The sequence below is a fragment of the Podarcis raffonei genome, chromosome 8 (genome assembly GCF_027172205.1).
Source record: "Podarcis raffonei isolate rPodRaf1 chromosome 8, rPodRaf1.pri, whole genome shotgun sequence".
Classification (NCBI taxonomy): Eukaryota; Metazoa; Chordata; class Lepidosauria; order Squamata; family Lacertidae; genus Podarcis; species Podarcis raffonei.
Window position 1 is genome coordinate 66,627,032 of NC_070609.1, and position 15,693 is coordinate 66,642,724.

General features: G+C 47.9%; 1 pseudogene; it reads left to right on the forward strand.

Moving 5' to 3' along the window:
* Window positions 1-573: 573 nt before the first annotated feature.
* LOC128420322 (uncharacterized protein K02A2.6-like) lies at window positions 574-4,010 on the forward strand (annotated as a pseudogene).
* The last annotated feature ends 11,683 nt before the right edge of the window (window positions 4,011-15,693 follow it).

The following is a 15,693-nucleotide window of genomic DNA, read 5'->3' on the forward strand; positions in this document are numbered from 1 at the left end:
CTCACCGACGACTCAGGATCCGACAGGGAGGAGGTGCACCGAGTACAGCAGCGCACTCAAGCAGCCCACATACCACAGCTGCCTCGACGAGAAGGAGGGAGCTGCGCAAGCTGTGGAGAAAGTCACGAGAGGAGGACCTGCCGTTTCCGCAACGCAGAGTGCAGGCAGTGCAGAAAATTGGGACACATCGCCCGGGTGTGTCGGGCTCGGCCCACCCGACGCCAGGCATCAGATGACCAATCCAAGAGCCCCAGGTCCCGGGGCCCAACGCACCAAGGCAACTCGACAGAGCTCACGGACTTCCAGGTATACCAGTTGCCCCACCCCAACGTAGAGAAAATTTATGTTGACGTACAGATAGAGGGGGCCCCATGCCGCATGGAGCTTGACACGGGTTCAACTCTATCCATAATCTCGGCAAGGACCTTAAGGAAACTGTGTCCTACTGGGGGTCCCAAACTCAGGCCGGCCCCATTCACCCTCCGGGACTTCCAAAAACGTAAGGTCCCCACAATGGGGGTGGGGACCTTCAGGGTGCAATACCGAGGGCGGACGCGGCAACTGGACTTGCTTGTGGTCAAGGGCCCCTACATTAGCTTACTGGGATTGGCATGGTTTGGACCACTGGGGCTAGCCGTCACCGGGGTGAACCACACTAGCTTACAAGTGGACGTGGACGCCATATGCAAGGAATTTCCGGGGGTTTTCGATGGGAAATTGGGACAGTATACGGGCCCCCCCATTGCTCTACAGCTTGACCCCGCAGTACGACCGGTCAGGCTCAAGGCCCGCCGGGTCCCGTTCGCCCTGAAACCCCGTATAGACGAGGAATTGGACCGGCTCGTGGAGCAAGGAGTGCTGGAGCCGGTGCCTAATGCCCCCTGGGAAACCCCAATCGTCACGCCCGTCAAGCCTAATGGTTCAGTCCGCATCTGCGCAGACTACAAATGTACCATAAACAAGGCCCTCACGGCCCATGCATAGCCAGTGCCAGTGGTCAGCCATGTTCTTGCCACCCTGGCTGGGTCGAAAATTTTTGGCAAGCTGGACTTGGCCCAAGCATATCAACAGCTGCCAGTAGATGAGGCCACAGCAGAGGCACAGACGATTGTGACGCACAGAGGAGCATTCAGGGTAAAGCGGCTGCAATTCGGTGTCAGCGTGGCACCAGGCATATTCCAGAATCTAATGGACTCTCTACTTAAAGGGATTCCTGGCGTCACCCCCTTCTTCGATGATGTGTTGATTGCCGGGCCCACACCAGAGGAGTTTGAGGACCGCCTCCGCACCGTTCTGCACCGTTTCCAGACGGCGGGTCTCAAGGTGAAGCGGGAAAAATGTCTACTAGGAGTGCCTCAGGTGGACTTTCTGGGATTTATGGTGGACGCAGAAGGGGTCCACCCGACTGGGGACAAGGTACGGGCCATTTGTGATGCCCCAGCGCCCAAGAACAAGACTGAACTTCAGGCCTTCTTGGGACTATTGAACTTTTACCATTCCTTCCTTCCCCACAAGGCGGCGGTAGCAGAGCCCCTACACAGACTCCTGGACAAGCGGGCCCCTTGGGTGTGGGGCCAGCGCCAGGAGGCCGCATTCCAGGCAGTCAAGGACTTGCTTGTCTCAAACTCGGTCTTGGCACACTTCGACGAGAGGCTGCCGGTGGTGCTAGCATGCGATGCCTCGCCCTATGGAATTGGCGCTGTCCTGGGACACCAACTCCCGGATGGAAGAGAGGTACCGGTGGCATACTTTTCCCAGACACTCAACGCAACCGAGCGGAACTACTCGCAAATCGACAAGGAGGGTCTGGCAATCGTGAAGGGAGTAAAAAAATTCCATGATTTCTTGTACGGGCGGCCCTTCACCGTGGTGACTGACCACAAGCCGTTGCTTGGCTTATTTGCCCCTGAAAAGCAGACCCCCCAAGTGCTGTCTCCTCGCGTCCTCAGGTGGTCAATTTTCCTTGCCAGCTACCAGTATGCACTGATTCACCGTCCGGGGAAGGCGATGGGCCATGCGGATGCCCTCAGCAGGCTACCACTACCGGAAACAGGCCCCGACCCAGCACCTGCACAAGAGGTTATGAGCCTGGAGCTGCTTCCCGACCGCCCCATTCAGGCACAAGAAGTTGCACACCATTCCAAGAAAGATAGGGTCATCTCCCGGGTCCTGGACTGGGTGTGGAGGGGATGGCCCAGCAGCAGCCCCGGGCCAGAATTCGCCGGCTACACAACCCGCAAACATGAACTGTCGGCCCACAAGGGGTGCCTGTTATGGGGAAGCAGGGTCATTGTTCCCCAGCCCCTCCGCAAAAGGGTCCTCACAGCCCTACACGAGACACACCCAGGGGTAGTAAGAATGAAGGCCCTTGCCAGGAGTTATGTGTGGTGGCCGGGGATCGACGGAGAGATAGAGGCCTGGGTCAAACACTGCCAGGCCTGCCAAGAATCCCGCCCAGATCCCCCAAGGGCCCCAGTCCAGTCCTGGGAGTCCGCCCGAGCACCATGGTCACGCCTGCATGTGGACTTCGCTGGCCCCTTTCAGGGGAAAACATTCTTCATAGTGGTGGACTCCTACACCAAATGGCTGGAAGTCGCACTGGTACCGTCCACTTCTACGTCCGCAGCCATCCGGGTACTACGCAGGCTGTTTGCAACCCACGGGCTCCCTGACACTCTCGTCTCAGACAACGGGACTGCATTTACGTCAGGAGAATTCCAAACCTTCACAGCGCAAAACGCCATCCGCCACATCTGTTCGGCGCCATTCCATCCTGCCACCAATGGCCAAGCAGAACGCATGGTGCGGACCACCAAGGACACCCTTCGCCGCATGACGCAAGGGGATTGGGAGTACCGCCTTGCCACATTCCTTCTAGCACAGCACAGCACCCCCAGCTCAACAACTGGCCGGAGCCCCGCTGAACTACTAATGGGTCGGCGCCTTGCAATCAGATTGGACCGCCTTCACCCCGATAGAGCTCAGGATGAGGTAGTGGTGGGGGAAGGCAGGAACCCCCGGACCTTCGAGGCCCAGGACCCAGTGTACGCAAAGAATTTTGGGGCAGGCCCAGCATGGGTACCCGCCACAGTCACCAGGGTCACTGGCCCCGTGTCGTACGAGGTGCTAACAGATGGGGGGCAATGCTGGCGCCGCCACTGCGACCAGATACGGCGACGATTCCCGGGAGAAAACCAGGAGGAGGAAAGGTCAGAGGAGTCCCAAGGGAACAGAGAGGCAGTGAGGCCCATAGAGCACGAGGGGCCAGCAGGAGAGGCAGAATCAGTAAATACAGAGAGGACCTGCGAGGCCGAAAGGACACCGGAACCAGAACCACGACTGAGCGAGCCGGTTGCGCCAGACCAGACAGCCCCATCACAGCCAGCATCCTTGGAACACGAGCCAGAACCTGAACCCCGGACCAGGGAACACCCCAGGCCGCAACGCACACGTAGGCCGCCAGCGTACCTCGAGGACTATGAATGCGACCTCCCGGGCAGGACGGGAACTTAGAGGGGAGGGGTGTTATGTACTGAGTTGAATAGGCTCCAAACTGCAGCAGTCTGATTGGTCCTAGAACAATAGGATCCAAAAGGCAGCAGTCTGATTAGTCCTAGAACAATAGGATTCAGAATGCAGCAGTCTGATTGGTCCTAGAACAATGCAGCAGTATGATTGGTTGGAAGGAACCACCCAATCATGCTCCAGATTGAAGTGAATCCACAAGCTGATTGGCTTACAGTAGAATTCCGGAATTAGCCAATCATGTGCAGCCCATTGTGTAAATAATGTATATAAAGCAGATACTTTGAGGGGACATTCATTCATTCCTCCTCACCACTATGAGCTGAATAAAGAGCATGAAATCACTTTGCGACTCTGAGTATATTTCACTCACCTTCTTCTGCAGTCTCTTGACTATGTACACTGCCTGTCTACGGGCTTCTTTATCTCTGTTAATGGAAAGCAGCCTCAGAGGCTGCAGTCAACAGTGCCAAGAGGTGAGATGAAAGGGGAGGGCACTGGGTTGCATCTCCTCTCCCCCCCCCCCAAGAATGAGAAAGCTTTTGTGGGTGAGGACTTGGAATTCTCTCCCCCCCCCCCGCAAGGCTGCAATCCCTTAAAACAGGACCCACTCCCAGGACCCACTTGAGGTACCTGGAAATGACTGAGAGCACCACTCAGAAAATGGTGGCAGAGTTTGGCAGAATGAATTGGCCACTATGACAATATTTTTCTACTGATAGCAAATCCATCTCGGGAGATTGCTAAATTCTTTGCCCCAGCGTTTTCCTTGTGCCAAGGGGTTCCATAGCCCAGCTTTCCTCAAGCTAAGGGCAGATATCTGCTCTGGAGGTACTGCAACCTTCAGCATTTCAATTTTAGGCATAATTTGCTGACCCACAGGCTCGAAGTGGAGAAGGCTTTTTATTTTAGATTGTCCCTGTTGTGTACTGAGTTGAATAGGATCGAAAAGGCAGCAGTCTGATTGGTCCCAGAACAATAGGATTCAGAATGCAGCAGTCTGACTGGTCCACAGGAGCCATCCAATCCAGCTCCAGGTGGAAGTGAATCTGCAACCTGATTGGCCTACAGGTGAATCCCAGAATTAGCCAATCATGTGGGGCCCATTGTGTAAATAATGTATATAAAGCAGACATTCTGGGGGAACTTCCATTCCTCCTCACCACTATGAGCTGAATAAAGAGCATGAAATCCACTCTCGACTCTGAGTATATTTCAGTCCCCTTCTTATCCACCCCAAAGACCTATCAAAGATTGTTTGTTTTATCTCATGACCTGTAATTTCTTCTCTCATTCTCCTTTCAAGCACAATTTGAACCTTTTCCCCCAAACTGCCATTTTCTTTCAGTCAGGGCCTTTCCCCATTCACTCATTCCTTTCACAGTTTCTCTCTCTTATTCCCTTCCTTCCCATCCCCAGGTTGTTTGTTTGATGATGATATGAATTTACCAGTTTATGTCACGTTCTGATTAACACTTCCTCTGGGCCTTTCCTTTCAGAGGAAGGAGACCTCCTCCTCCTCCTCCTCCTCCTCCTCCTCTATCCCAAGTTTCTCTGTCTCCCAGAGACCTTTGCTCAGTATGCAAGGAATTCCTGGTGTGTTGGTCCAACCAAAAGGCTATGGAACAGCTATAGGGCAGGGCCGGGGAAGTGGGGAGGCACTAGGCAGCCTGTGGCATCGAGGCCCTCCGGAAAGTGGTTCAAGGCCAGCTGATGGATCCCAGCCCACTGTTTGGAGAAAGCACTGATTTAACACTTCCTTATGAGCAAGTCTCATTTAACTCAATGGGGCTTATTTCTAAGAAAAGATGCAGAGGCGTATGAACACAAGAATATCTTTCTGGATCAGGCCCATGGCCCATCTAGTCCAGATACCAGTATGGGAAATGGATCTGGAGGAAGATTTGGGGGCCGGGGCCAGATCCCTAGTGTAAAACGCGGCACGTGAAGCCTGTTATGTCCATTTCTGCTAACATCCAAGAGAACTCTGTTATGACCATGCACCAATGGTTTTATACACCAGTTCAAATGGCCAGCATTCAGGGCAATGGTAATTTTCTGTGTTGGCAGAAATGCAATGAAAGAGGTATTTTGTTGGCATCGCTGGTTGACCTCTCCAGCAGTAAAAGACTTTTTGGAGCAAGTGGTTGTGGAGATTAATGTCATCACAGGAGATAACTTGGTATCCAATTTCACTCTATGTTTATTATCTAACGCTGGTACTGTTTGCAAACCCCTTGTCATATATTTGATGCTAGCAGCGCACCTAGTTATTTCATGGGGATGGAAATATGCTTCATCAATTACTTTAGAGAACTGGTACATAGAGCTTTATTTATAGCAACTTCTGGGGGATTTGCTTGTTGTTTGTGCACCTTGACAAGCAGAGCCAGAAGACTGTGCAGCCGTGTTGTGAAATTTTATGTTTCATGTGAATAACCAACCTTAACAATCCTTCATACCCTCTAAATACAAGTTTCTTTGGAGAAATTTGCATCTAGAAAAATAGGTGTTGGTACTCACCATGAAGTTGTTACAGTAAGTGCCATACATTTTAACAACAACAAAAAAGAGGTACCAATACTCTTGAGTACCCCCTGAAAAAAAGCATTGCATATCCCCCACCAAATTACCGTATTTTTTGCTCTATAAGACTCACTTTTTCCCTCCTAAAAAGTAAGGGGAAATGTGTGTGTATCTTATGGAGTGAATGCAGGCTGCGCAGCTATCCCAGAAGCCAGAACAGCAAGAGGAATTGCTGCTTTCACTGCGCAGCGATCCCTCTTGCTGTTCTGGCTTCTGAGATTCAGAATATTTTTTTTCTTGTTTTCCTCCTCCAAAAACTAGGTGTGTCTTGTGGTCTGGTGCGTCTTATAGAGCAAAAAATACAGTAAAACCCAATTGATTTTTTTGTTGTTAATTGTTGGGGTGAAAGCATTAGGCTTTAGCACAAAACGATTGCCTGACAATATGCTAGCTGTTGATGGATCTCAACCATAACTCTTGCTACCAGCTGCCAAATCAGTGAATTCCAGGACGACGAACAGGAAGAGAACTTGCTGACCAGTAGCTTGATTTTTAGTTAGCTTTATTATATACAGCAGAGTAAAGCACAGCTTTGTACAAGTTACTATATACACACAGACAAGATTCGAACTCCTTTCCAAAACTCAACACTCCAATAACAAAACTGCTGTGTCATACTGCTTATAAGGAAGAACTTAGCCAATCAACACCTGTTGCTAGGCTTCCTTGTCCCCAAGCAGACTTTCTCACGTACTCCGTTTAACTTGGCTTGTTGCCAACCCACTAATTGTCTATTCCAAAAGCTGCTCATACTCAAAGACTCAACACTAGCACGGTACAAAACATACCTCAGGGTGTGAAATGCCCATTGCACAGCCTGCCATTTTGCCCTTTGAGCTAGCATGGTGCCTCAATGTTCACATGCATGAAGGAAAATGCATGACAGAGACAAGATGCATCCACCCACCAAAGAGATATAATTTTTAGAGCAGGAGTGAGGAACCTGCAGCCCTCCAGATGTTCCTGAACCCCAATTCCCAGCAGCCCCAGCCAGCAGGACCAATTATCAGGTATAGTGGGAGCTGAGGAGCCAGGAACATTTGGAGGGCCACAGGTCCGCCATCCCTTTACTAGGGATTTCTGGGGGTGCCTGGGGAATTAAATTTCAAGCAACAACCTTTTAGCAAAGGATATCCAAGAGGGAATTGTTCCTGATACATACACTCCAATTGAGCAGAGTGCATGATGTTGGCGTCATATATATAATAGACTGGTTTTCATAATATTTTTGTTTTCATCACAGAACTAGAACTCACACCAGATGGATTCCTATGTTGCAGCTTTCAAATGTGTATTGTTGCTGGTGTGGAATTAATCTGACTTCGGATGAGGTTGCCAGCCTAGGGTGGTGCATTTGTGCTCAGCTGTGTCAACTTTCTCAACGCAAATAAGCAACGAGGAAGAATCATTGATTTTCATTGTCCATGTTTCCTCATCTGCATATTACAGCCTTGGGGCTTTCTTGGAAGGGATTAAACAGAATTAGTTGCCCAAATCCTATGCGCCTCCAAGCCACCGCAAAGAGTGTAGAACCCTTTTTTAAAAAATCCATTATTTTCATTAGGAGACTAGTCAGTTAGCAGTCGGGTCAAGCTCCCCATCTGTTCCTACATCAAATTGTATTCCAGTTCGTTTTCAGTGGAACTGAACCCAGGGGATGCATTGACTTCTAAATCAGGGGAGGGGTGTCTATGTCTCACTGACTGCTTCTGAACTGCAACTGCCATCATCCTTGACCATTAGCCATTCTGTTTCAGACTGATTAGATCTGGAGTACAACAGCATTTGATATACACAGAACATGCATTTTGTGTGTCTATAATGTTGCATATCATTAGCCTGATTCAAAAAGAAAAGAAAACCTGACAAGGCACAAACAGCTGAGACATAAGCAGGCCGTTGATAGATGAGGCAGTCCATAGAAAAGAATACTTGATTAGGTCAGAACAGCCAAATTCTGTCTATGAATCCATTCAAAACAGATTCCGCCTCCATCCCTAGCTCCCGAAACCTGCAGGTGGCGCTGTTGCTGATGGCTCTACTCTATGCATATTTTACTATCAGCCTGTCCTCTAGTAATTAATAGACAGGCAAACAAACTAACAAGGTGTCAAACAAACTAACAAGGTGTCATGATGGATGGATCACATTATTTCTGTCCTGTGCCAGCTTCATGTCCCCAGTGCCCAATGCCCCTCCAAACCTTGCTCAATTTCATCTCGTTTATAGGCAGATTTTGAGATGGTCAGATTGTAAAGAGGATTTTGTGGGCAGGACTTCATTCAGTGGGTGAGATTGTAACAGATCCCTTTGAGCCACATACTGTTGTTTCTCTTAAAAAAACGATTCTTGCTTTTCTGTTGGTTTGCAAAAGTAGGAAGTACTTATGAGGTGATTGGAGGGCTCCTTGTTTCTGAAGATTAAAAATTCCCAATTTAAAATGCTTCCAAGAAGTGACTGTATTTCATAATGTGCAGCCTCAATCCTGGAGAATTGTACAGGGAGGGAAATATATCTCTGCCCCCCATGCCCTACAGCCTACCTTTTAAGTACAGTCCAGACCCTGGTTCTGATTATGTGCCTCTATCCACAGAACAATGTTCCAATTTTCACATGGGTCAGGGGTGTGTGTGTGTGTGTGTGTGTGTGTGTGTAATTAGAAGGATGATTCCAAAAATGCAGAGTGAGATAGGATCCTCCCCAACACTAAGAAGGTGACACATATTCTTTTGGATGAAGACATATTAGTAAAAACAGAATTACCCCATAATGTTATGACAATAATATATGACAATAATATGATAATATTATTATTATTGTCATAATATTGTTATGGGACACGGGTGGCACTGTGGGTTAAACCACAGAGCCTAGGACTTGCCGATCAGAAGGTCGGCAGTTCGAATCCCCGCAACAGGGTGAGCTTTTGTTGCTTGGTCCCTGCTCCTGCCAACCTAGCAGTTCGAAAGCACTTCAAAGTGCAAGTAGATAAATAGGTACCGCTTCGGCGGGAAGGTAAACAGCGTTTCCGTGCGCTGCTCCGGTTCGCCAGAAGTGGTTTAGTCATGCTGGCCACATGACCTGGAAGCTGTACGCCAGCTCCCTCAGCCAATAAAGTGAGATGAGCGCCGCAACCCCAGAGTCGGCCACGACTGGACCTAATGGTCAGGGGTCCCTTTACCTTTACCTTTATTATTGTTATGAGAATACTATCTGATTGGTGTGAAGTGTTCTGGGTACGGACAAGAGAGGGGCAACGGGCCCAAATGGCTAATGGTAGTTCTTGAAGTGGGCAGCCAGTCACAACTGGGAAGTTGCAGTTAAGTAGCTCAGAATGTTGTGGGATAGCTGGAAACACCTGTGAAACGTGAGATGCTTTGGTCCTGGTTCCTGATTTGCTCCTCCATCCTGCTTTCTAGTTTGTACTTTGTCCTTGACTTCTGGCTTGTCCCATCAATCCTGGCTCATGAAAGACTCCTGCCTGTGGACCAGCCTTAACATGTGAGAAGACAGCAGTGGTGAGAACATGACTTGTGCTCCTTTTGGTTTCCATAAGAACATAAGGAGAACCTGCTGGATCAAACCAATGGCCCATTTAGTCCAGTGGCCACCCACATATCACAGTGGCCAACCACATGCCTGCAGGAAACCAGCATACGGGCACAAGACCACTCTCCCCTCCTTTGGCTCCCAGCAACTGGTATTCAGAAGCATTGTTGCCTGAAGCTGTGGTGGCAGAACATAGCCATTGTGACTAGTAGCCACAATGGCTAGAGTTCTTCATGGCTCAGTTGGTAGAGTATGAGACTCTTCATCTCAGGTTAAAGGCCCACATTGGGCAAAATATTCCTGCATTTCAGGGGGGCTTGGATTAGATGACCCTTCTGGTTCTTTCCAACTCTACAATTCTATGAACAGCCCTCTCCTCTGTGGATTTGGCCAGTATGGGATTCCTCCCTCCCTCAGCATCTCCACTCAGAAGCAAGGACCCTGCCGAGCAAAGTACTTCAGTAGGTGCTGATGGGAACCAGAGTCAAGCTGTAGGGCAGGATTCTTCAACCTCGGCCCTCCAGATGTTTTGAGACTACAATTCCCATCATCCCTGACCACCGGTCCTGCTAGCTAGGGATCATGGGAGTTGTAGGCCAAAAACATCTGGAGGGCCGAGGTTGAGGAAGCCTGCTGTAGGGGGAACAGGTAAGGCAAACAGGATCAGTACCTTAGACAGCCCCAAGAAGGCCCTGCTGCTCAGAGAGTGTTCTCCTCCTAAGGCAGCTACAGGGAAATGCTGTCCCTGTGGGGAGCTAGAGCTAGCTGAAGCCAGGGTGGCCAGACCTGGAATGTGGTAGGTTCCATCACCCTACAGAGAAACCAATTGGCTTCTTAAAGAGCTCTCTTTTGCAGCCGTTGACTTCTGTGAGGCAAAGGGAGACAGGCAATGCAGGGCACTCATCAGAGGATGGTGGGAAGCCTGTGTCTTGCATCTGTTCTCCTCCTGGCAAAGGAGCCTGGACCTCATCCTCAGAGTCCCTGTCCCCACATTGCAAGGTCCTGACAGCAGCCATGTCATCCAATGATGTCGGATCCCTTAACGCTGCTCGCATTTGGGTCTTCCTATGGGACAACCTGGTGTTCTTCTGCAGTCAGTCCAGATCTGCTTTAGCTTAAGTTTTCCCAAACTTGGTTCTCCAGCTGTTTTTGGACTACAACTCCCATCATCCACACCTAGCAGAAGCAGTGGTCAGGGATGATGGGAATTGTAGTCCAAAAACAGCTGGAGACCCAAGTTTGGGAGATGCTGGCTGAAGGTGTCAACTCTTCTCTAGGAAGAGGCACTTTCAATATAGGGCTTTTATTTTATTTTTTAAGGGGGGAAAATCACCAAGCATGAATAGTGATGCCATATAGCCACCTTTAGACTGGCTGGGCTTGGATTTGTCTAATAAACCCTATTCAGTTCACAACACAGATTACATTGCTTTTTAAAAGTAACAAGGAGTGATAAACTATCTTAGTAGGGAAATCAATAGGAAGCAGTTTAGAAGCCCCTGGAGTCCTTTGCAGAGGATCTCCTTGGAAATCTGAACAGCCAAGCTACAATCAAGCAAGAAGCCATTGGCTGCTGTAGGGAGGGATAAACTCATAAACTCACCATTTATGCTTCTTTTCCGAAATACAAATTCCAGGCCAAAACTGCCTCAGCCCCTAGCCGTCGGAGCCTATGTATGGTGATAATGATGATTGTACACTGTATTCCAAATTTGACAGCACAAAAGATTTGTACAAGGACATTGCTATTCTGACAAGATTATTTCCAACTCCTTTCCTAGGAATTCCAAACACGGAATTTGTCTTGTTCATCACTGCCACACACTGACTTGATGTTTATATTGAGCTAATCCACCACCAAGTCAACAGCTCATTCTTGCTCAGTCAGTCAGTTGGCTATTATTAGCTGGTGGCCATCCAGTCACTAGTCAGAATACAGTTTTGTGTGTGTGTGTGTGTGTGAGAGAGAGAGAGAGAGGGGGGGGGAGATTTGAAACCAACACTAGAGGGCATTACTGTGCCTTGGCTTTGCCTGGGAAACTATAAAAGAAAATGGAGCTCCAGAACTTTGTGTAGCCTGCCAATTATTGAAATTTTGGCTCATCTGGCTTTGTGGGCCCAGAAAATTCCATTTTTTGTTGATTAGCAGATGTTTAGTTGCCATCCATCCATTCCTAGCTCCACAGAGAGCAGCAGGTATGGTTTTAAGCGGCTAAGCAAGAGAGCCTGTAATTATGTATTAATTAATTAATTAAATTTATATACCACCCTTCATCAAAAGTCTCAGGGCAGTTCACAGAATAACAACATCATGCAGGAATGCAGGCCCATCATTGCCACATTATAATCTGAAAGCCCGTTTTTGGTTTATTTTGTTTATTAATAGAATAATAACGGGAAAGCCCATCTTTGTGATGCTCCCACAGCAAAGAACTGAGGGCCATTTTGAGCTTGGGATGGTGGAGAAAGTAGTTTTGTCCTAACTTTAATGCTAACAGGCATAATCTGTGCAATCATAACATCACCTTTTGCGTACATACCGTCGAAACAGCTAAAAAGGTTTTTAAAAAAAACAGTACCAAAAAGCAAAAGAAGATAATTTGCTGTTCCTTAACCCAAAACAAAGAAATTGGCACTCCTTCCAATTTTGCAATGCAGTTGTCTGGCTAAAATAATCTACCAAAATGTGTATATAAGGAGAAAGAGCTTACCCCCCCCCAAAAAAGGGTATCAGTGAACATAATGTACAGACAATGCATATACTAGGCCATGCAGGCATATTTTAAAAGATCCTGGGAGCTGATGCAGAAATGTGATGAGCCAAATTTTAAATTGGGGTGGGGAGTAGGCAGAAGATGAAACAGATTTCATCCTCCCTAGTATGAGCATCAATGAGTAACAGAGAAGTAAAGTGTGTTTAAAGATAACTTGTTTTCCACTCCCGCCCCGCTTGCATTTCTGTCCCATCATTTTCTCCAAGGAGCTCCTGGGGGCACACATGGTAAGGTAAAGGGACCCCTCACCGTTATATCCAGTCACAGATGACTCTGGGGTTGCGGTGCTCATCTCGTTTTACTGGCCGAGGGAGCCGGCGTACAGCTTCCGGGTCATGTGGCCAGCATGACTAAGCCGCTTCTGGCAAACCAAAGCAGTGCACGCAAACGCCGTTTACCTTCCCATCGGAGCGGTACCTGTTTATCTACTTGCACTTTGACGTGCTTTCGAACTGCTAGGTTGGCAGGAGCAGGGACCGAGCAATGGGAGCTCACCCCGTCGCGGGGATTTGAACCGCCAACCTTTTGATCGGCAAGTCCTAGGCTCTGTGGTTTAACCCACAGCGCCACCCACGTCCCTTACACACATGGTACGCCTCCTCATTTAATCCTCACAACACTCCTGTGGGGTAGGCTAGGCTGAGAGGCAATAACTGACCCAGCGAGCCTCATGACTGAGTGGGGATTTGAACCCTTGTCTCCCAGGTTCTAGTCTGACACTAGACTAGGGGTCATACTTGGCAGGTTTATGTCAGATGTCAATGAGAGACTGCCCCTCTCCATTCAGCTTCTCCGGTGATGACAGAGCAATTCACACCAATGATGGTCTGCAATAGTAGCGCTATTCGGAAGTATGTAAAAGTAAAGGACCCCTGAACAGTTAAGTCCAGTCAAAGGCGACTATGGGGTGCAGTGCTCATCTCGCTTCAGAAGTAGACTCATTCAGTGCCAGATTTACATATAAGCTAAACAAGCTATAACTTAGGGCTCCACTCTCTTAGGGGCCCCCAAAAAATGTAAAGGAAAAAACCCACTGGATGTACATTTCCGAAATATAAGATAAAAAACAAATAAAATAAAACCTGCATACAGCAACAGTGTTTTGTGTTGTGTAGGCTCCTATGATGTGAGTAATGGGCCCCGCCTGCTAGCCTGCTCCCTAAAATATCACTGGTTTGCTCATTTCCATATAGAGGGTGCCTATATTCTGCATGGACTGGTTGCATGGCAACATGTGCGAATGGCTTTAGATACCTATTAGGTCCATAAATTACCATATAGCATGTATTCAACACCAAAAACAGCAATAATTTGTTGTGGACAAAGGACAGCTGGACATATAAAGGGCCCCATTACCTTCAGTAGCTTAGGGCCTCATCAAACCTAAATCCGGCCCTAGACTCATTGACCTACCTTAGTAATGTCCATTAACTTCAATAGGTCTACTCTGAGGAGGACATAAGAAAGTCTCCATGGGTTTCATTCAACCTTAGTCTGACTCAGAGTAGACACATTGAAATTAATGGACATGACTAACTTGGGTCCGTTAATTGTAATGGGTCTACTCCAAGTAAACTTAGTTGGATGCAAAGCCCAGGCTGCTGATCTGTGTTTTGTGTTTCTTTGTTTTGCAAGAGAGCTGGAAAGCTTCGAATGGACACAGCACACAAAATGAGAAAAAGTCAGAACCTGTTTCTGGAGGCTACAGCACGGCCATTGCTTCCCATTATGGTTGCAGTTTTTCTATCCAGCTCTTTTAATGTTGCTCAAATAATTCTGAGTTCCTCTCCCATCCCTGTGCAATGTGTCATAAGGCTTGTACAAGCCTATTATGTTTATTTTGCAAATGTTAATGACTTCATAATTCACCATTCAAAGCTTCAGGGCATTTGTGTGTATGGTATTATTCACTTTTCCTCTCATGCGTAAAAAATCCAAAGGCTCGGAAGGTAACAGCTGCATGATTTAAAGCAAAACAAATTATGTTTTTTGCCCCCATTCATAAAAAAAGTGCTACTTTTGTGCTGGTAGCTGATTCATTATTATTATTATTTTAGCTGATTAAGGCCATTTAACTGGTGGACTCAGTTAGCAATTAAATGTTAGTTGTTATATAAAGCACACTTTAAAAGAAAGAAAAAAAATCAAAGGTGGTTTTCTGGAATTTACAGCCTGCTGCTTTCAGAGAGGCTTACTCCCAGGTAAATATGCATAGGATTACAGCCTCAGTGTTCAGAGTTTGTGTGATTATTGGTGGCTTTGGGGCAAAAATGGATGAATTGATATCATTGTTATGGCGATTGACAAGTGATTGACAGGCGCCCAGTCAAGCTTGGGGTGTGTGTGTGTGTGGCAGGGGAGAGTGTTCTGGGAGTAACCGCTATTGAATTCCACAGGGATCACTTTTGTGTAGACATGCTTGGCTTGTACTGTCAGATAAACAACAGGGGAGAGCAAGCTTCTCTACATTTGGTGGATAGTTAAGGACATGTTTTTAGGGGGGGCATTTTGCTTGTGTGTCCTCAGGGATGAAAGGTAAAGTAACTGATTTAGTATATAATTGACTATTTTATTTATGGTGCAACAATGCTGCTCTCTGCACTGCAGGGCTTGGAAAAGCTTTCATGCAGTTCCCAGATAATAATAATAATAATAATAATAATAATAATAATAATAATAATTTATTATTTATACCCCGCCCATCTGGCTGGGCCTCCCCAGCTACTCTGGGCGGCTTCCATAGAAACCAAAAATACAGTAAAATATCACACGTTAAAAACTTCCCTGAACAGGGCTGCCTTAAGATGTCTTCTGAATGTCAGGTAGTTGTTTATTGCTTTGACATCTGCTGGAAGGGCGTTCTACAGGGCGGGTGCCACTACCGAGAAGGCCCTCTGCCTGGTTCCCTGTAGCTTTGCTTCTCGCAATGAGGAAACCACCAGAAGGCCCTCGGCGCTGGACCTCAGCGTCCGGGCAGAACGATGGGGGTGGAGACGCTTCTTCAGGTATACTGGGCCGAGGCCGTTTAGGGCTTTAAAGGTCAGCACCAACACTTTGAATTGTGCTCGGAAACGTACTGGGAGCCAATGTAGGCCTTTCAAGACCGGTGTTATATGGTCTCGGCGGCCGCCCCCAGTCACCAGCCTAGCTGCCGCATTCTGGATTAGTTGTAGTTTCCGAGTCACCTTCAAAGGTAGCCCCACGTAGAGTCCATTGCAGTAGTCCAAGATGGTCTCCTGACTACATAAAAGTCAGATGT